We start from the raw sequence: 22,152 nt of genomic DNA, 5'->3' as shown, positions 1-22,152 counted from the left end.
GCCTAATAGTCTTATGGAAAGTTCCAGCAAAGCAAACTCAAGAGGCCTTGTGGTCAATCACTATACTTGCTGCACTTATATAAATAATCAGGCAGAGTACAATGAAATGAGATTATCTTGCAAACAAATTCATCTTTGTTTCTGATTGAATGTTGGTGATCTTCATGAGAAAAATTATGTTTCAACGGGAAAAAGCACTCTACCTTTTTGGATTCCATCTTGAACATTTTGCCATTCTACACCAAAGCCTGAGTTCTACCTTCTTCCAGTATCTGCCCATGACTGCCCAAATTAATGTTTCAAATTTTTCTCCCTTCTGACTTGGAATCGCAGAGGACTAAAACTTCCCTATTCCAGAATCTCTATAAGTTGAGGCTGCACGACTAGGTATAAACTTCAATAGATTAACATAAATGATCATGTTTAACATGCAGCAAGTTCAACAGAAAACCCAATGCCATCACTATAGGCATTCCAGCTGCAAACCAGGAAACCCTTTGGATTCCCACTGTGGTCTGTAGCCACCTTCTAAAGATGCTTTGAGTGCAATGTCAATAAATCTCAACAGGCATCCCTCTGGAAACAGAAATGGGTTTTATATTTGTCTTTGTTTTTCTGTTTTTTCTTTTTTCATAGAAACCCCATTTCCTTAAATTCCTGGTAGTTAACACCATAAAGCATACCCTCTAGTACGGAATATCATCAGAAAACTTATCAAGTCTTTAATGAACAGTAGACAACCTAGCAAGAAATGGACTAATGTTTTTCTAAGGGACAAAGAATCTCTCTTCAATCCTTTGAACAAAAGGGTGGACTGACTACAGAATTGACCCTGGTTCAATACTGAGGGCCCTTTTACCCTGTTACAATAGTCCTGAATTCCTGAATAAACAAGCTTTTATCATTTTAACTATTGTGAAATTATGAGTTTTCTATGAAGGTAGCCAGAATAAATCACCTTAGCCAGCACTCAAACTCCCTCCCTTGAACATTGATTCACAGGCACTAGAAGCTGAATGTGACCAAGTGACACTCTTAACTTCCATCCAGGGGAATCATTGCTTTGTCTCCTAGGGGAAGCAGTCCTTCCTGTGTACCTAAGGGCTCTAAGTCAACAGATCATTATATTGGGGTAATAGCAGCAAAAATAATGCCTTTTCCTTTTCCATCTCTTGATTCTTGGATCCATTAAGACTGGATATAAGGAAACAATACCCTAATGGCTGCTGATTCAGGGTATATACAGCCTACTTGAAAGCCCTGTTAAAGCCTTGCAACAAATGTCCTCCCACCTGCTCCATAACTGAGCCTTCTAAAAGCCCGTCCACTATTCTGTCAAACAAGCTACTTCAGAATGGTGGGGAATGACATGCACTTGGATACACCACCACACATCTTTTGCTACAAAGTGTGTTCACTGATCTGAAACAATGGTGTATAACATAACATAACATAACATAACAGTGGACAAGGTATTCTTTATTTCCAAGAATGATTGTTTTGTCAGTGGTTTTGCATACAGGTAAGGCAAAGCTGTATCAAGTTTACTGTCTATTCCAGTAAGGGAGAAAGAAAAATAATAAAAACACTGCAGTTTCCATGAAAGAATGATCCAGTGTAAACAGTCAGGCACAAGGAAACTAAATAATCTCCATAATCAGCTGACACCATTGTTTACCAGTGCTCTGCTTAGTATTGGAAATAATCATTATCATCTTTAAATCTAATCAGATAAGAGAGCAGATTCCAGAAAACCCAGAAACAGTCAGATGACCCCAACAGAAACACTGGGCTAAGTGTTGCTTATGGTAATTAAGTTCATTTGCCCATCAGCACTGCAGACAACACTGGTTAGGGCTTTGATACCAGCAGTCCTTTCCCTCCTGTTTGTGTGCTGGTGCCCAAAGGACACTCCTTTCTGCATAGCAGGTGGCTGTGCAGGGGGAAGAACACTGAAATGCTCCAAGAACTCCAAAACGCTGAAAACCAGCTTGTAACAAAAGGAGCTGTGTGTCCCCTATGTCTCCCTGTGCACTTCATTGCAAACTACGTAGCAAGAATATAGTTAAGTCTGTTTAACAAGAGTCCCTCATCTTCCATGTCTAATCACTCTCTTTATCAATCAGGTTTTGCATCCTCCACCATCTGACAGGTGATTATTGATTAGCCTGGCCTCTATTCAGCAAGAATCCAAGATTCCTGTTAGGTTGATTCAGGAAGAATTGCCCCTACACTTGATGCTTCCTCTTATAATAGTCCATCCACGGACACACATCAGACTCCTTTGCTATAAATTCCCAGTTGTCCATGCGATATGTGGAAGTGAGCCAATTCCATACTGAGGCCTCTTTTCCTCTAGTGCTACAGTCCTGAGTAAAATCTGTTTTACTGCTTGAACCTGTGGCTTCTCTTTGACATTATGGTACTACAAATGGGATAGGATCAGATTCATCAATGGAGCACTAGATTACTCACCAAGAACCATAACTGTGCACTTAGGAAGACTCTGTCTTCATTTCTGACTGATCAAGCATCCACTAGTGAGTCCAACTACTACACAAATATTCCAGACAAAGATACCTTGAAGCTGGTGGCAACAGATTTTGTTTCTTAAGATTTAAATTATTTTCTAGAGGCTGTATTAGAGTCCCAGGCAAAGAAAACCTAGGTTAGAATGCTGGGTTTTTTGTGTTTGTTAGAACCTGGGTTAGAGTACCAGCCAAGCATTAGCTGAATCAGAGTCTAAAACAAACACCTGGGTGCAAGATCCTGGGTTAGCATGCTAGACCAGCAGATACTAGACTGAGGGTACCAAATTCCTGTTCATAAGTTTTTGGGTATCAAGTATTAAGACCTTGGGAGCTTCTCCTTGGACTGGAGACCATTTTTTGAACCCCTGCTGAAAATGTTCCCCATTAACACTTTCTGCTCCTTCATTATTGGTATTTTTTCCTAATGATAAATTTTGTGTGTGTGTGACTTTGAGTTTCAATTTCTTTTTTTTTTAAATTTTTTATTGAGTTATAATCATTTTTCAGTGTTGTGTCAAATTCCAGTGTAAAGCACAATTTTCCAGTTATAAATAAACATACATATATTCATTGTAACATTATCTTTCACTGTGAGCCACCACAAGATCCTGTATATATTTCCCAGTGCTACACAGCACAATCTTACTTATATATTCTACATTTAGAAATCCCAGTCCCTTCCTATCCACCGTCCCCAATGGCAAGCACAAGTTTTTATTCTATATCTATGAGTTGGTTTCCATTTTGTATTCATTTTTATTGTTTTATTAGATTCCACATATAAGCGATCTCTTATGGCATTTTTCTTTCTCTTTCTGGCTTACTTCACTTAGAATGACATTCTCCAGGAGCATCCATGTTGCTGAAAATGGCATTATGTTGTCAGTTTTTATGGCTGGATAGTATTCCATTGTATAAATATACCACTGCTTCTTTATCCAGTCATCCATTGATGGACATTTAGGTTGTTTCCATGACTTGGCTACTGTAAATAGTGCTTCTATGAACATTGGGGTGCAGGTGTCATCTTGAAGTAGGGTTCCTTCTGGATAGATGCCCAGGAGTGGGATTCCTGGGTCATACAGTAAGTCTATTCCTAGTATTTTGAGGAATCTCTGTACTGTTTTCCACACTGGCTGCACCAAACTGCATTCCCACCAGCAGTGTAGGAGGGTTCCCCTTTCTCCACAGCCTCTCCAGCATTTGTCATTTGTGGATTTTTGAATGATGACCATCTGAGTGGTGTGAGGTGATACCTCATTGTAGTTTAGATTTGCATTTCTCTGATAATTAGTGATATTGAACATTTTTTTCATGTGCCTATTTTCATTTGTATGTCTTCCTTGGAGAATTGCTTGTTTAGGTCTTTTGCCCACTTTTGGATTGGGCTGTTTGGTTGTTTCTTATTAAGTCGTATGAGCTGTTTATATATTCTGGAGATCAAGCCTTCATCGGTTTCATTTGCAAACATTTTCTCCCACTCCGTAGGTTGTCTTTTCATTTTACTTATTGTTTCCTTTGCTGTGCAGAAGCTTGTAAGTTTCACTAGGTCCCATTTGTTGATTCTTGCTTTTATTTCTATTGTGTGGGTAGACTGTCCTAGGAGAACATTTTTGATGTATGTGAGATAGTGTTTTGCCTATATTGTCTTCTAGGAGGTTTATTGTATCTTGTCTTATGTTTAAGTCTTTGATCCATTTTGAGTTGATTTTTGTGTATGGTGTAAGGAAGCGTTCTAGTTTCATATATTTACATGCTGCTGTCTAGTTTTCCCAACACCATTTGCTGAAGAGACTGTCTTTATTCCATTGTATATTCTTGCCTCCTTTGTTAAAGTTTAGTTGACCAAAAGCTTGTGGGTTCATCTCTGGGCTCTCTGTTCTGTTCCATTGGTCAATATGTCTGTTTTTGTACCAGTACCATGCTGTCTTGAATACTTTAACTCTGTAGTATTGTCAGAAGTCTGGGAGAGTTTTTTCCTGCAGACCCTTTCTTTCTCTTCAGTAATGCTTTGGCAATTCTAGGTCTTTGATGGTTCCATAAAAATTTTTTATGATTTGTTCTACTTCTGTGAAATATGTCCTGGTTAGTGTGATAGGGATTGCATTCAATATGTAGATTGCCTTCAGGAGTATAACCATGTTAACAATGTTGATTCTTCCAATCCTGGAGCATGGGATATCTTTCCATTTTTTAAAGTCTTCCTTAATTTCCTTCATCAATGGTTTATAGTTGTCCGTGTATAAGTTTTCACCTCCTTGGTTAGATTTACTCCTAGGTATTTTATTACTTTGAGTGCTATTTTAAAGGGAATTGTTTCTTTTCTTTCCTTTTTGCTTATTCATCATTAGTGTAAAGAAATGCAACAGCTTTTTGAACGTTAATCTTGTAACCTGATACCTTGCTGAATTCTTTGATTATTTCTAGTAGTTTTTGTGTGGACCTTTTAAAATTTTCTATATATAGTATCATGTCATCTGCATATAGTGACACTTTAAACTCTTATTTTCCCAATTTGGATGTTTTATTATTCTCTCTTGTCTAATTGCTGTGGCTAAAGGTTCCAAGACTGTTGAATAGGAGTGGTGATATTGGGCATCCTAATCTTGTCCCAGATTTTAATGGTAAGCTTTTGAGTTTTTGACCATTGAGTACTGTGCTGGCTGTAGATTTGTCATCTATAGTTTCATTATGTTGAGATACATTCCCTCTACACCCACTTTGGGTGTTTTTTATCATAAATGGGGGTTGAATTTTATCAAATGCTTTATCTGCATCTATTGAGATGATCATGTGGTTTTTGTCCTTTCTCTTGCTGATGTGATGTATTACATTGACTGATTTGTGTATGTTTAACCATCCTTGTGTCACTGGAATGAACTCCACTTGGACAAGATGTATAATCTTTTTTTATGTGCTGTTGGAGTCTATTTGCTAATATTTTGGTGAGGATTTTTTGCATATATGTTCATCAGTACTATTGGCATATAATTCTCTTTTTTTTGTAGTTTCCTTACCTGGTTTTGGTATCAGGGTGATAGTGGCTTCATAGAATGAGTTTGGGAGTCTTCCCTCCTTTTCAATCTTCTGGAAGAGTTTAAGAATGATTGGTTTGAGTTCTTCTTTGTATGTTTGGTAGAATTCCCCAGTGTAGCTGTCTGGGCCTGGACTTTTAGGGTTTTTTATTGTTACTTTGATTTCATTTCTAGTGATCAGTTTGTTCAAGTGGTCAGTTTCTTCTTGATTCATTCTTGGTGAACTGTATGTTTCCAGAAACTTGTCCATCTCCTCTAGGTTATCCAGTTTGGTTCCATATAGTTTTTCATAATATTCTCATATGATATTCTGTGTTTCTATTTTGTTTGGTGTAATTTCTCCATTTTCCTTTCTTATTTTGATAATTTGTGCTCTATCTTTTTTCTTCTTTGTGAGTTTGGTCAGAGGATTTTCTGTTTTATTTACTGTTTCAGAAAACCAGCTTTTGATTTGATTGATTTTTCTATTTTTTAATCTCTATTTTATTTATTTCCTCCCTGATCTTTATAATTTCCTTCCTTCTGTTGCCGTTTGTGGTTTTTTGTTCTTTTTTTTTTCTAGTTCTTTTAGTTGATGGGTTTAACTGTTTATTTGAGATTGTTCTTTTTTGAGGAAGGCCTGTATCACTATAAACTTCCCTCGTAGCACTGCCTTTTCTGTGTCTCATAAATTTTGTGTGCTTGTACTTTCATGTTCATTAGTCTTAAGTTATTTTTTAATCTCATCTTTGATTTCATCATTGACCTATTGGTTTTTTAATAGCATGTTGTTTAATCTCCATGCATTCGTTTTTTTCTGTTTTGTTTCTTTGTAGTTGATTTGTAGTTTCATGGCATTGTGGTCAGAAATTATACTTGAGATAATTTCTATCTTCTTAAAGTTGTTGAGGTTTCTTTTGTGCCCAAGTTCATGATCAATCCTAAAAATGTTCCATGTGCACTGGAAAAAATATATATCCTATTTTTGGGGGGTGTAATGCTCTGAAAATATCCACCAAATCTAATTTTTCTATTGTATTATTTAATTTCTCTGTTGCCTTATTTATTTTCTGTCTGGAAGATCTGTCTAGAGATGCTAATGCAGTGTTAAAATCTCTGACTATGATTGTATTCCCATCAGTATCTTCCTTTATCTAAGTTAGTATTTGTTTTATGTACTTAGGTGCCCCTATATTGTGTGAATATTTATTAACAATTGTAATATTCTCATCTTGTATTACTCCTTTAATCATTATAAAATGTCCTGCTTTATCTTTCTTTTGGGCCTTTGCTTTAAAGTCTAATTTGTCTGAAATCAGTACTGCTATGCCTGATTTTTTGGCTTTTCCATTTGCATGGAATATCATTTTCCATCCTTTCACTCTCAAGCTATATGTGTGTTTCTCCCTAAGGTAGTTCTCTTGTATGCAGCATATTGGAGGTTCTTGCTTTATTATCCAGTCTGCCACTCTATGTCTTTTGACTAGAGCATTTTGTCTATTAACATTTACAGTAATTAATGATAGATGAGTGTTTATTGCCATTTTGAACTTCTTTTTGCAGTTGAATTGATATTTCCTCCTTGTTCCTTTCTTCTTCCTTTTGTGGTTTGGTAATTTTCCTTTGCATTATTATGGATTTTATTAAGTTTTTGTGACTCCCTTGTAACTTTTTAGCTTGTGGGTACCCTTTTTTAAAAATCTATTAGCCCATTACTATATCTTGAACCCATCCTACAAAGAACAAAAAATTTAAAAAGGAAGAAAAAAATACTCTATATTTTCTTGCTTCCCTCTCCCACTCTTAATGATTTCAATGACTTCTTTTACAATTTCCTGTTTATTATATTTGTAATTTATTAGCTATCACCTTTTTATGTTTTTCTCATTTCTGTAGCATCCTGCTGCTTTTCTGCTTAGAGTAGATCTTTGACTATTTCTTTTAGCATGGGTTTAGTGTTGCTAAACTCTTTTTGTTTTTGCTTGTCTGTGAAATTCTTTATCTCTCCTTCTATCCTTAATGATAGCCTTACTGAATAAAGTATCCTAGGCTGAAATTTTTTTCATTCAGAACTTTGAATATATCTTGCCACTCACTTTTTGCCTGTAGTATTTGTATAGAAAAATCAGCTGTGAGCCTTATGGGGATCCCCTTGTTACTCACTCTTTGCTTTTCTTTTGCTGCCTTTAGGATCATTTCTTTATCCTTGACTCTGACCATCTTGATTATGTTATGACTTTGTGTGGGTCTGTTTGGGTTCTTCCTGTTTGGGACCCCTGAACTTCCTTTACTTGGATATCTGATTCCCTCTTTATGTTTGGGAAGTTTTCAGTCATGATTTATTCCAATACCTTTTCAGTCCCCTTGGTTCTTTCTTCTCCTTCTGAGACTCCTATTATGCAAAGATTAGCATACTTTATATTATCCCATAATTCCCTTATGCTATTTTCATTTGTTTTTATTTGTGTATCTCACAGTTGTTCTGATTGGGTGCTTTCTGTTGTTCTGTTGTCTAGGTCACTTTTTCATTCCTTTGCATTATCTTGTGTGCTTTGCACAGCCTTTAAATCTGTTCTCATCCCAGCCAATGTGTTTACCAATTCTACTTGTTTCTTGTTTCTTTATAGCTTCCATTTCATTTGTGACATATTTTATATCTTTAAACACTATCTCTTTTAATTCCTTCAGTACTTTAATCACTCCTTTTTTGAAATCTTGATCTAGTAGGCTATCAATATCTATTTAATTGATTGTTCTTTCAGTGGTTTTCTCTTGTTCTTTTTATTGTAAATGGTTTCTCTGTTTCTTCGTCTTGCTCATACCTCTGTGGCACTGTGTCTTATGGTGTATCAGTTATCTATTGTGGTCCTTAAGGAGTAAATTTATTTATCTATCCAATGACTATGTAGGAATATACCTTAACAAAAGAGAAAGAGTCAGATAAAGAGAATTTTAAAGGAAGGGAGATAAAATAAGTTTCAAAACAATGTATAATCAATTATAGAAGAGCAATTTTAGTCAGACTAGCATTTGAGTTGAGACGTCTTTTTACAATCTCTTAAAAAGGAAAAAAGATGAAAAAACAATATTTGAAATGTATGTATAATCAATAACAGGAGATCAAAACCAAAAGAAATGAAAATGAAATCAGGTGGATTTTTTACACGTAGTAATACATAACTACTTTAAAAGGAAGATTTTAAAGGAATTAAAAGTAGAAGCATATACAATTGTTCAGAAAGTAGAAATTGAAAAAAGTAATAGAAAATGGAACAGATAAAAGAAGTTAAAATAAAGAGAGTGCTTTAAAAGAAGTGAGAAAAAAAGATTTGATAACAGTGTATAATCAATTATAAAAGAGCAATTTAAATCAGACTAGCAATTGAGTTGAGACATCTTTTAAAAAAAACCCTTAAAAAAGGAAAAAAAAGATCAAAAAATAATATTTGAAGCCTCTGTATAATCAATAACAGGAGATCAAAACCAAAAGGAATGAAAATGAAATCAGGTAGGTTTTTAAAAATAGTAATATAACTACTTTAAAAGAAAAACTTAAAATGAATTAAAACTAGAAGCATATATAATTGTTTAAAAAGTGAAAATTAAAAAGGTAATACAAAATAGAACAGGTAAAAACAGATTAAAAAAAAGGGAGGGTGTTCTACTGGAGACTGTGTGCTCTTAATGAGAAGTCTTTGTGTCTTCACCCTGTTTCCTGAACTCAGCTTGCTGTTTCCAGAGGCCCTCAGTTGGCACCCTCATCTGTGCTCCTCCCAGTGCCTGTCAGCAAGCAGATCACGCCCCACCAAGCACCGCGGTCAGATGCAGCATTCCTGCCAGGAAGGCTGGTGGCCACCGGCCCTCTCTTGGCACCAGACGCTCCACAGCTTTGTGCCACTGTGCGCTCCGTGCTGCTCCATGCTCCACCTCGGGTCAGCGCTCCACAAGTGGGCTCAGGGAAGACTGTGGAACAGCCCTGCACATGCTCCGTGCTTAAATTAAGCTCCTTGTTTGTCTTGGTGGTGCAAATTCTGTGTGGTACTAGGGCAGAAGGATCTTATCTGCCTTGGGCTGTAAAGAAGTCACTGGCCTTTGAGGCTGCTGAGCCCTTAGATGCAGGTTCAGGTTTCACCTCTGCCCCCACCTGGGTGCTAAGCACCAAAGGACATGGCTGCTGTGCCTGAGCCCCACCTCTCTTCACCTAAAACCTTCAGTGGGTGTTCAGATATGGGGTTATGCACCCTTACCCCCAGGGTACATCAGCCTTGTTGTTTTATGGAGGGCCCAGGTTGTTCTGTCCTGTGCACCCACTCATCCATGGCATGCAGCCCCCTGCAGTCCCCTAGGGCTTCCCCAGTTCAGCCACCCCAGTCCTCTGCCCAGCTCAGGCAGCCTGTCCCAGCCCCCAGCTACTGGCACTTGACTCTGGCTGGGTGATGCAGGAACCCTCTGTGCCAGTTTAACTTAGTTCTGTTGTTCAAGGTGTGCTTGGGGCAGAGCCAAGCCTTGGAGACTCCCCCTCTATCCACTGGTCCCTCCATTGTAGAGGGGATGACCCAGTGAAAGGATGCTAGTCCTCCTTTGCTGCTCCCTCCCCGCAGGACTGGTCCCACACTGTTTTGCCTTCTCTTCTTTTTTCCTTTTCTCCCACAAGATTCTGGCATCTTTGTTTTTTGAAGAGGACAATATTCTTTAGGAATTCCGCAGTTTCTCTGATTGGCTGAGTGGGTCCATGGATGTGAGACTTGATGTATTTGCGTGAGAAGGTGAGCTACAAGCGTCCTACTACTCTGCGATCTTGGCCTCCTCCCTCTCTTGCTGTTTTAATTGGGAGTGGCTCCTCTGTTTCATCATATTGCTTATATCTCTGTGGCATTGTGGCTTAATGAGTATCAGTTATCTATTATGGTCCTTAAGGGGTTTATTTATTTAACTATCTAAAGCCTATGCAGGAATAAAAATAAAAAACAAATGAAAAAACAGAGGGAATTTTAAAGAATGGAGAAAAAAGGGCTGAAAACAATGTATAACCAATAATAAAAGAGCAAGTTGAAGGAGAATAGTAATTGAGTTGAGACATCTGCTTAAAAACCTTAAAAAAAAGGATAAAAGATCAGAAAACAATAATTGATACCTGTGTATAATCAACAACAGGAGATCAAAACCAAGAGAAATAAAAATGAAATGAGATGGATTTTTTAGAAGTAATAAAAATAAAAATATTTTATGAGAAAAATTCTAAAGGGATTAAAACTGGAGACATATATAATTGTTTAAAAAGTAAATTTTTAAAAGGTAATAGAAAATACAACAGATTTTAACAAAAGATAGAAGAGAGAATTTTAAAAGAAGGGAGGGAAAAAATGTTTGAAAACAGTGTATAATCAATAATAGAAAAGCAATTTTAAGCAGAATAGCAATCTAGTTGAGATGTCTTTGAAGCTAGAACACTCCCTTACACCATACACAAAAATCAACTCAAAATGGATCAAAGACTTAAACATAAGACAAGATACAATAAACCTCCTAGAAGACAATATAGGCAAAACATTATCTCACATACATCAAAAATGTTCTCCTAGGACAGTCTACCCACACAATAGAAATAAAAGCAAGAATCAACAAATGGGACCTAGTGAAACTTACAAGCTTCTGCACAGCAAAGGAAACAATAAGTAAAATGAAAAGACAACCTACGGAGTGGGAGAAAATGTTTGCAAATGAAACCGATGAAGGCTTGATCTCCAGAATATATAAACAGCTCATACGACTTAATAAGAAACAACCAAACAGCCCAATCCAAAAGTGGGCAAAAGACCTAAACAAGCAATTCTCCAAGGAAGACATACAAATGAAAATAGGCACATGAAAAAAATGTTCAATATCACTAATTATCAGAGAAATGCAAATCTAAACTACAATGAGGTATCACCTCACACCACTCAGATGGTCATCATTCAAAAATCCACAAATGACAAATGCTGGAGAGGCTGTGGAGAAAGGGGAACCCTCCTACACTGCTGGTGGGAATGCAGTTTGGTGCAGCCAGTGTGGAAAACAGTACAGAGATTCCTCAAAATACTAGGAATAGGCTTACTGTATGACCCAGGAATCCCACTCCTGGGCATCTATCCAGAAGGAACCCTACTTCAGGATGACATCTGCTCCCCGATGTCCATAGCAGCAATATTTACAATAGCCAAGACATGGAGACAGCTTAAATGTCCATCAATGGATGACTGGATAAAGAAGCAGTGGTATATTTTTACAATGGAATACTATTCAGCCATAAAACTTACAACATAATGCCATTTTCAGCAACATGGATGCTCCTGGAGAATGTCATTCTAAGTGAAGTAAGCCAGAAAGAGAAAGAAAAATGCCATATCAGGTCACTCATATGTGGAATCTTAAAAACAAAAACAAACAAAAATAAAACAAAGCATAAATACAAATCAGAAAGAGACTCATTGACATAGAATACAAACTTGTGGTTACCAAGGGGACAGAGAGTGGGAAAGGATAGATGGGATTTCAAAATTGTAGAATACATAAACAAGATTATACTGTAAAACACAGGGAGATATATACCAAATCTTATAGTATCTCACTGAGAAAAAAATGTAACAATGAATATATTTATGTTCATGTATAACTGAAAAATTGTGCTTTACACTGGAATTTGACACAACATTGTAAAATGATTATAAATCAATTAAAAAATTACTAAAAAGGAGAAAAAATCAAAAAGCAATATTTCAAACTTGTGAATGATCAATAACGAGATCAAAACCAAAAGAAATAAAAATGAAATGTGGTGGATTTTTAAAAATAATAATAAAAAGATTTTAAAACAAAAATTTTAAAGGGATTAAAACTGTAAACATATGCAACTGTTTTAAAAGTAAAGATTTAAAAGGTAATAGAAAATAAAACAGATATAAAAAAGATTTAAAAATAAGAAAAAAACATGTGTTCTTCTGGAGACTGTGTGCTCTTAATGATTTATTGAGATGTCTTTCTGTCTTCACCCTATTTCGTGAACTCAGCTTGCTGTTTCCAGAGGCCCTCCGTTAGCACCCTAGTCTGTGTTGCTCCCAGTGCCTGTTGGCAAACAGATCGTGCCACCTCCCAACACTGAATCAGTTGCTGCTCTCCTTTGTGGTGGGTGGGTGGGCCACTCTCCCTCCCCATGCCGCAGTCAGATGCTGCTCTCTTGGAGAAGGCAGGTGGGCGGATTGCACCCCCTCCCAGCACCATGGTCAGGTGCTGCATTCCTACCAGGACGGCGGGTGGCTTCCTGCCCTCTCCCGGCTCTGGTCGCTCCACTGCTCTGTGCAGCTGTCGGTTCTGCCTCCAGTCAGCACTCTGTAGGCAGTCTCGGAGAAGACCGCGGAACAGCCCTGCCCCTGCTCCATGCCAAAACTCACTCCTTGTTTGTCTTGGCAGCGTGAGTCCTCTGAGGTACCACGGTATAAAAAGCCTATCTGCCTTGGGCTGTAAATAAGTCTCAGTCCTGTCTAGGAGGTTGTAGAGCCCTAGGTGCGGATTGAGGATTCAGCTTCTCCCCCGCCCAGGTGCTGCACTCAGGAGAATATGGCGGCTGTGGCTGCACCCTGCCTCTCTTCTCGTGAGAAGCACCAGTAATGGCACTGCATGTCTGAGGAGACATAGGTTATGGCCCCCCTTTCCCCAGGGCACACCAGCAGTGTTGCTTTGCTTTTTTTCCTTTAATTTATGGGTGTCCCAGGTTGTTCTGCTCTGTATCCCCTCCCAGCGATAGTGCGCAGCCCCATGCAGTCCCCCAGGGCTGCCTCAGTGCAGCCTACCCAGCCCTCCACCTGGCTCGGCCAGCTTGTCCCAGCCCCCAGCTGCTGGCTCGCATCTCAGGCTGGATGTTGCAGGGAGCCTTTGTGCCTGTTTAACTTGATTCTGTTGGTCAAGGGATGCTCTGGGCAGGCCTGAGCCTCAGAGTCTCCCTCTCCATCCTGCTGGCCTCTCTGTTGGAGAGGGGGAGGTTCAGCAAATGACTGCTAGTCCTCCTTTGCCATTCCCTCCCTGTGGGACTGGTCCTGCACTGTTTTGCTTTTTCTTCTTTCTTTTTTCCTTTTATCCTCCCAGATGTTTGGCGTCTTTGTGTTTCAAAGAGGGTGATGTTCTGTTGGATTTCTGCAGGTGTTCTGGTTGGCTGAATGGGTCTGTAGATGTGAGTTTTGGTGTATCTGTGGGAGACGGTGAGCTACAAGAATCCTACTACTCCACCATCTTGCTTTTCTTCAAGGATAACTTGGAACATCAATGTACTCTTTGGGAAATTTAAAGTCTTCCCACACTTGATTCTTTAAAACCTATCCCTTCCCATCACAGTTGCTTCTGCTTCATCCTTTTTCTTCTTTAAACCTTCCCTCCCATTTCCCTGATCCTTTGACATGCCTCCCTCCACTTACCTCCTCCATTCCTCTGTCCACCAGCCAGAGTTTTTTTTTTTTCTTAGCCCCTCCACTCTCTGTGGTCACCTGAACTTAAGACCCTTTGTCTTCCATCCAGGACTCTCCAGGGATTAAGTGATCCCCTTAAGGAACCACCTGAGGCTGAATAGACAACAAAAGACTGAAAACAGATGTTTTACCTGTTCAGATGGTTTGGAGACACTCAGATAACTGCTAGATGTCTCTTTAGTCACTGACCTTAAACTGAATCCACTGCTGACATCAGAGCATATGTCCAGGCAAAAGAACATTTTAAAAGTTTTTCTTATAAAAATTCAGATGAAAATATAAAGTGGAGATGAACCAGTCTGATTATATCACTATGTTTTACTGAACTGTAGCTAAGATTTATAATGAAAACTGTAAGATCTCTGTTGGCATGTCTGTATTATATGTAATTATGAATGTGTTCATACTTGCATGTTATGTATACTTGACATTTTTCTAACCATGGATGCTATTACTAAATTAGTTTATAAAAATCCCATAAAGGAGTTCTGCTTAAAATAAGCTTACAGAAAAAACAAGTGCTTCTTATAGAATGTTAGGTATTCCTAACATAACATCATATGAAATATAGGAACACATTCAGTTTTTAACAATACCGTGATGTGGAATAATCTTTGGTAGATAAAACTAGATTTTAAAATTGTTGATAAAATAAAGAGGTATAACTTCCAAGTTGTCAGCATTAAATATAATGCAAACACATTATTTCTGTACCTACATTTATTAGTTAATCTTAACCCTAAATTATCTCCACTAGAGGTTTAGAATCATAAAACTATAAATCCATCCTAAGAACAAAATGTATAATAAAAATGAATCATGTGTGATTTTCAGCAATTTATGAAAGATTAGAAATGCTAAAAAATTCCAACCAAATGGCATTCTGGAAAAGGCATAGCTACAGAAACAATAAAAAGATCATGGTTTCCATGGATTTGGGGAGAGGGAGGGAGGGAGGAATGAATAGGTGGAGCAAAGGGATTTTTAGGGCAATAAAATTATTCTGTATGATACTATGGTGATGGCTACATGTCATTATGCATTTGTCAAAACCCATAGAATGTACAACATTGAGTGAAACCTCATATAAACTATTGAATTTCATTAATAATGTGCCCATGTTGGTTCATCATTTGTACCAAATATGCCACACTGATGAGGGATGTTGAGGATAGGGTAGTATATATTTGTGGATGGAGAAAGATATGTGAGAACTCTTTTTTCAACTCAATTCTATTGTGAACCTGAAACTGCTCTAAAAGAATAAAGTCTATTAAAAATTTCAAAAAGTAAACTAAAAAAGGAATCATGTAATGCATCTCAAAACTACAAAAAAAAGAAAGAAAGAAAAAAGGAGGCTGTGTTTAAATATTTATATTGATTGCTTCTGATATTTGATACTTATGTAATATTCCACCAAAAAAGTTTAGGATAATGGCTAGATGTGCTGTTTAGCTCATGAAACTTTCACAATTAAATAAAATTAATTGTTAAATAGAATTGAATTAAGCAGATGTAAATCATATAAAGTGTATAAGGTAATATTTTAATATGTGTTTTATGTTTTATATGATTTATAATATGTTACATAACAATCATATTTTCATGCTTATGTTTTATAATAATTATGCTTACAAATGTCCTCATGAAAACAATTTCATGAGCTTATTTCATAACTTTAAATTTTAAGGTATATGACTGTAAGATAAAAAATGAGTATTCATTGGCTACCTACATCATTCCCTAATAAGGTTAAAATATGGAAGTTTAATTACTGGACATGTTTATCTCCTTGGCATCTTGCTTTTACAAGGATTAGAAAATCTAAATATTTTAGGGTCTGTTAACAAACATGAGAAATTGTACTTTGACAAAGTCACATGCATGGAGGAATCTCAAAATGATCATGCTAAGTGAAATCAAGCATAGAAAAAGTACATACTGTGTGATTCCATTGATATAAATTCAGAAAATGCAAACTAATCTATAGTGATGGAGAATAGATCGGTGGTGGCCTGGGGATAAGGAGGCAGAGACGGATAAAGGGGAGGGACAGCCAAGGGTCACAATGAATCTTTTTGAGGGAATGGCATCGTCATTGTCTTGAAAGTGGTGATGGTTTCCTGGGTATACAAGTCTAAATTAATATAAAATTAAGAATTAATTACCTATAAAAAGGACATATGCCACTAGAAAATTGTGAAATGATCTGTTCATAAATTTGCTACAGAATACTATTGGACCAAATTTAATAACTGTTTATTTCTGAGTTTTCTCTGTGAAACAAAGGACTAAGGTTGAGATATTCTCATGATGCATGTACGTGAAATTACTGAGACTAATAAGGATAAAGAAAAATTCTGTAGGCAAGGAAAGTAAGATGTGTTTTTGATGAGAAGAGTGATGTAGGATGTGTTTCTGATAACGGAAACAATGAAAAATGTTGTCCTAAACTACATGATTAATCTAAAATAGAATAATTAATTATTATTATTCCAGAATCAAAAAGAGGGTACATGTAAGACAAAAATGGAACGGATATTAAAAACAAAAGTTGTAAAATGTTGTGGGGAAAAGAATGTTGAAAAGTAATCTTATAATATATGGTCAAATCTGGCTAATTTGAATGGATTTATTTACAAGGTTTTATAATTAGCCTTATAAATTACAGTAAACTGATGCAAAATCAGAATGTAGTCATCTGCGATTCTACAGAAACAATATTTTCTTAGATTACAGGTTTACATTAATAAGAAATGGCAAAAAAAATATTTTTACCTAAGTATTCTGCTTGTGGAACCAAGATTTTGTGTTTTAAAATCATTCCCTTTCCTTCATATTGTCTTAATCATTTGACTACTAAAATAATGGAGTTTCTCAAATTAAAAAAGCAACAATTTTTACAACCATATCATGTTCTGTATTTGCTTTTGAAATATTTCAATTGTCATTTTGGTTAAATACATAGCCAAGTATGGTTTCACAGTTGCCTGGGGTCGTATTTAGTCAAGTGTTCAAATATTTTGACATTGCTGATAACTCCTTAAAATCAATTCTTAAGTGGAGTCTTTTTTTTTTTTACTTCAAACTGACTGGGGTTTCCCAGAGACTCCCTGGAAATTCTCCAAGGATTTGTACCTCTCCTTCGGATAGGGAGATGCAGAAATATTCTGATTTATTTGGTACGTTAAATTACATGGAAAACACTGTCAAATAATAGTGCTGATAGAGATTTTTAGGTTATATGAGGTGGATATATGTCACTGATACAGGTACTCCAGGAATGGTATGAGGTGCATAGAAATCTTCAGCACTAGTTGTCCAGATATTATTATGTTATAATGTTGCTGCCACATAAATAACTTTCTTTATACAGTGAGCTCTCAAAAGAACTGTTACCATGACCATTTTAATTGGGAAGAGGGAATTTATATCAGAGGAGCTCAGTGGTGGTCAATGGTTGGTATATTACTAATAGGAAACATCAAGGAATTGGAAATTTCTTGGTAAAAAGACATATGGGATTTTTGCTGAAAATGAAGCAGACTTATCAAACATTACCTGCTGGGAGATTGGAATATGTGAAACAAAACTAGATTTCAAGGGTGACCAGACCTGGAGGATGAAGAACTCATGCAAAACTCACTCAGCAGAATTCTTGCTGAGGATTTTACAGAGAGGTACCCATATGTGCCTAGGAAAAGTTTCAACAGTCTGAATAAAATTTGGGCAATCAACTAATCCTTGTCAGATCCCTTCTTTGTAATTTTTTTTAAGAAAGGGAATACTTTATTCAAATCCATCAGAGAAGATGACATTATGGGTCTGTAACAAAACATTGTGTTTTAAAGCATAAGTCAGTAATTGTATACAAGAATATACACTACTACATACAAATTAACTGACAAGACCACAAATGTTTAATGTTTAAACCAAATAAGCTTCCCTGTAAAAGCAGCACCTATGTGACATTTTAACTTTACTATTCCTCCCCTTCTTCCTCTCCCTCTCCTTCGACAGAATCTACATCAGTCTCCTCATAATCCTTCTCAAGAGCAGCCATGTCCTCATGGGCCTCAGAAAACCCTCCTTCCTCCATGCCCTCACACACGTACCAGTGAACAAAGGCACACTTGGCTTACATCACGCCAGACTTGTGGTCCAGGCAAGCCCAGGCCTCAGCAATGGTTGTGATGTTGCTCACCATGAACACAGCTCAATGTGCTTTGGCCAGGTCTCCACCAGTTACCATGGAGAGAGTCTGGTAATTAATGCCAAATTTGAAGCCAGTTGGGAACCAGTCCACAAGCTGGATGATACACTTGGTCTTCATTGTGGCAATGGCAGAATTGACATCTTTGGGAACTATGTTGCCACAGTACAACAGGCAACAAGCCACTTATTTACCATGGCAAGGGTCACATTTCACCATCTGGATGGCTGGCTCAAAGTAAGCATTGGTGATCTCTGATACAGAAATTTGTTTATTGTAGGCTTTCTCAGCAGAGATGATGGGGCATGTGGCCAGAGGGAAGGGGATGTAAGGATAAGGACTCAGGTTGTTATGGAATTCTGTCAGATCAACATTCAGGGCTCCATCAACTCTCATGGAAGCAGTGATGGAGGATACAACTTGACCTATCAACCTATGCAGGTCAGTGTAGGTTGGGTGCTTGTTATCGGGGTTTCTAAGGCAGATGTCATAGATAGCCTCATTGTCTATTATGAAGGCACAATCAGAGTGCTCCAGGGTGGTGTGGGTTTTGAGGATTGAGTTGTAGTTCTCAGCTACAGCTGTGGAAACCTGGGGGGGCTGGGTACATGGAGAACTCCAGCTTGATTTCTTGCCATAATTGACAGAGAGATGTTCCATCAGTAGGGAGGTGAACCCAGAACCAGTTCCCCCACCGATGCTGTGGAAAACCAAGAAGCCCTGAAGACCTGTGCATTGGTCAGCCCGTATTCGAATTTGATCCAAGACAAGGTCAATGATCTAATTGCCAATGGTGTAGTTACCATGGGAATAATTATTGGCAGCATTTTCTCTGCCCATGATGAGCTGCTCAGGGTGGAAGAGCTCATCATTGGCAGGTCCCAATGCAAACTTCATCAATGACTGTGGATTCCAGATCTGCTAACACTGCCCTGGGCACATGCTTTCCAGCTCATGTTTCATTGAAGAAGTTATTGAAGGAGTCATCTCCTCCCACAACTTTCCTGTCACTTGGCAACTTGCCATTGAGCTGAACGCCATGTTCCAACTGTAGAGCTCCCAGTAAGCATTGCTGATCTGGATATCAGCCTGGCCAATGTGGATGGAGATGCACTCACGCAAAGTTGCTGTTTTATGGTTGCCGAGCACATGGTGGAGAGGAAGAAGAGAGGATGTTGCTTCTTACCGCACGACTTTTAAGACAGTCGTTGTAAAAGAACCTGCCTTTAGTCTCTTTTTTAACTGAAGTATAGTCAATTTACAATGCTGTTAATTTCTGGTATACAGCATAGCGATTCAAGTATATACATATATATGTATATGTATTCTTCTTCATTATAGTTTATTAAAAGTCATTGCATATAGTTCCCTGTACTATATAGTAGAAATACACATTTTTGTCTATTCTATATATAGTAGAATCTACAAATCCCGAACTCCCAATTTATCCCTCCCCATCTCCTTTCCCCCTGGTAACCATAAGCTTGTTTTTTATGTCTGTGAGTCGGTCTCTGTTTTGTAAATAAGTTCATGTGTGTCCTTTATTTTCTTTTTGGATTCCACATATATGTGATATCACATGGCACTTTTTTTCTCTTTCTGGCTTACTTCACTTAGAATGACATTCTCTAGGTCCATCCATGTTACTGCAAATGGCATTATTTCATTCTTTTTTGTGGTTAAGATATATATATTGTATATCTATTTATTTATCCAGTCATCTGTTGATGGACACTTAGGTTGCTTCCATGTCTTGGCTATTATAAATAGTGCTTTTCTGAACATTGGGGTGCATGTGTCTTTTCCAGTTAGAATTTCCACCAGGTATATTTATCAGACCCTTTCTTGTTGAAGGAAAAAACAGACAAATGTTCTTCTTTCCTTTGAATAATATAAACTCAGTTCTTGTTCAGATACACTTTGTTCATTAATGACCAGCTGAATCATCTGTTAAGACTTGTTAGTAGAGTGCATTTGCTGGAGGGCACTAGCCAACCATTTAATGAAGAGTCATTTCTATGAAAATCAGAGGAAAAACAGAGTAATAGTGAAAAAAAATGGAATCCAGAAGGCAGCCAATCAAGAATATGCTGGGCTCAAATCGCCTTTAGATAATGGAGAGAGGGTAGCAGTGTCAATCCAATGGGTGTCCCAGTTTTCAGTTTGACTGCCCATGGTGATGGCATCAGGAATTCAGGTGAACTTGCTGAGTGACCCACACAGCAGCAGACACAATAGTTGCCTGTTGTGAATTCCTTGAAGTTTCTGATACATTTTCTAGCTTCAATTTGTCAGGCTTTGGGAAAAGGGCAGTTTTCCTTCACAATGAGTCCAAGTCATAAGGGAGAAAAATTGGAAGTGCTAATTTGGAGAATTTTAGTTATATTTTGGAGGAAACTAAAATAATCCAGGATTTGTTGAGGGCTGCCAAGACGTGCGTGATAGGACCCAGAATTATATATCATGGTTTCTCATTGAAACAAAATTTTACCTCTATTGTCACCAACTCTTCTATCAGAGAGAATCATAGACAAATTTGTTTGTAAAATAAGTCCAGCCTCATTACACTTAGTCCGATTGTTTATGTAAGTGCACAAGAATAATGATTGACCATCTGGTCTCTTGATTTTGCTTTGCTGTAACTTTTCATAAGGAACCTGATGTTACACTTTTAAAAGCCTCTGGAGGCTATGAAGTAAAGTCAAGTGTCTACACTAGGTTTTCTCTACAATATCATACCGATTGAAGTGAATTCCTCTTTTGTGTACATTCCCCAAATATTCTTTTTTAAAATAGACTTTTTTCTTTAGAGCACTTATATACCTGTTATGATCTACAAATCTCAAACTCCCAGTCTATCCCTTCCCTCCCTCCTCTACCCTGGCAACTACAAGTTTGTATTCTATTTCTGTGAGTTTGTTTCTGTTTTACATTTAAGTTCATTCCATTAATATGTCTTCTAGCTCATTGGTCCATCTTCTACCTCATTTAGTCTATTCTTGGTTCCTTCTAGTGTGTTATTTATTTCAGTGATTTTATTCTTCAGCTCTCTTTAGGTATTCTTTATATTTTCCACCTCTGCTTAAATCTTGGCTCTGTGCATCTATTCTCGAGTTCTCTGAACATCTTCAACACCATTACTTTTAACTCTCAGATAAATTTCCTATCTCCTCATCACTTATTTCTTCTGGGATTTTATCTTGTGCTTGGGCCTGAAAGATATTCTTTTGCTGCCTTATATTGTCTATCTTTCTATGTGTTTGTGGATTCCTTCCACAGGCTTTGGGGTTCTTGTTTTCTTATTTCTAGTATCTGCCCCTGGTGGATGAGGCTGGACTATAGGCTTATGCAGTTTTCCTGGAGGAGGATCCTGGGCCTGTTTATTGTTGTGAATCTTGTCCTCTACCTCAGATGGGTAGAGTTATGTCTAGAGGCCTTTGTGGCTTAGGAAGTCTGCTGATGGGTGTGGCTGTGTTCCCATCCTGTATGTTAATTGGCCTGAGGCTTCCCTACAGGCTGTTGTGTCTGGATGGGTCTTGGTGGTAATAATCCAATCAAGATGACAGCCTCCAGGAAAGCTCATGTAGATTAACACTCTCAGAATGTCTATCATTAGCTTTTATGTCCCCTGGATGAACAGCAGACATTCCCCACATCCTCAGGATATCCTCCATATCTAGCAGGCATGTCTGGGCCCATGTTCCTATGAAATCACTGCCTCTGCCCTTGGACCTTGTGCACATGAATTTCTGTGTACACTTTCTAAGCAAATGGAGTCTCCATTTCCCCCAGTCCCATGGGGCTCCCAGAGCCAAGTTCCTCTGGCCTCCAAAACTAGTTGTCCTGGGGATTCTTCTTCCCAATGCTGGTACTGAAGTTAGGGAGCCTGATGTGGA

At 37.7% G+C, this 22,152-nt stretch overlaps 1 pseudogene; it reads right to left on the bottom strand.

Moving 5' to 3' along the window:
• Nucleotides 1–18,025: 18,025 nt before the first annotated feature.
• LOC140685415 (tubulin alpha-1A chain-like) lies at nucleotides 18,026–21,026 on the bottom strand (annotated as a pseudogene).
• Between the last annotated feature and the right edge of the window lie 1,126 nt (nucleotides 21,027–22,152).

This window comes from Vicugna pacos, chromosome 27 (genome assembly GCF_048564905.1).
Source record: "Vicugna pacos chromosome 27, VicPac4, whole genome shotgun sequence".
NCBI classification, from domain to species: domain Eukaryota; kingdom Metazoa; phylum Chordata; class Mammalia; order Artiodactyla; family Camelidae; genus Vicugna; species Vicugna pacos.
This window is presented reverse-complemented; position numbering and strand designations above follow the sequence as displayed.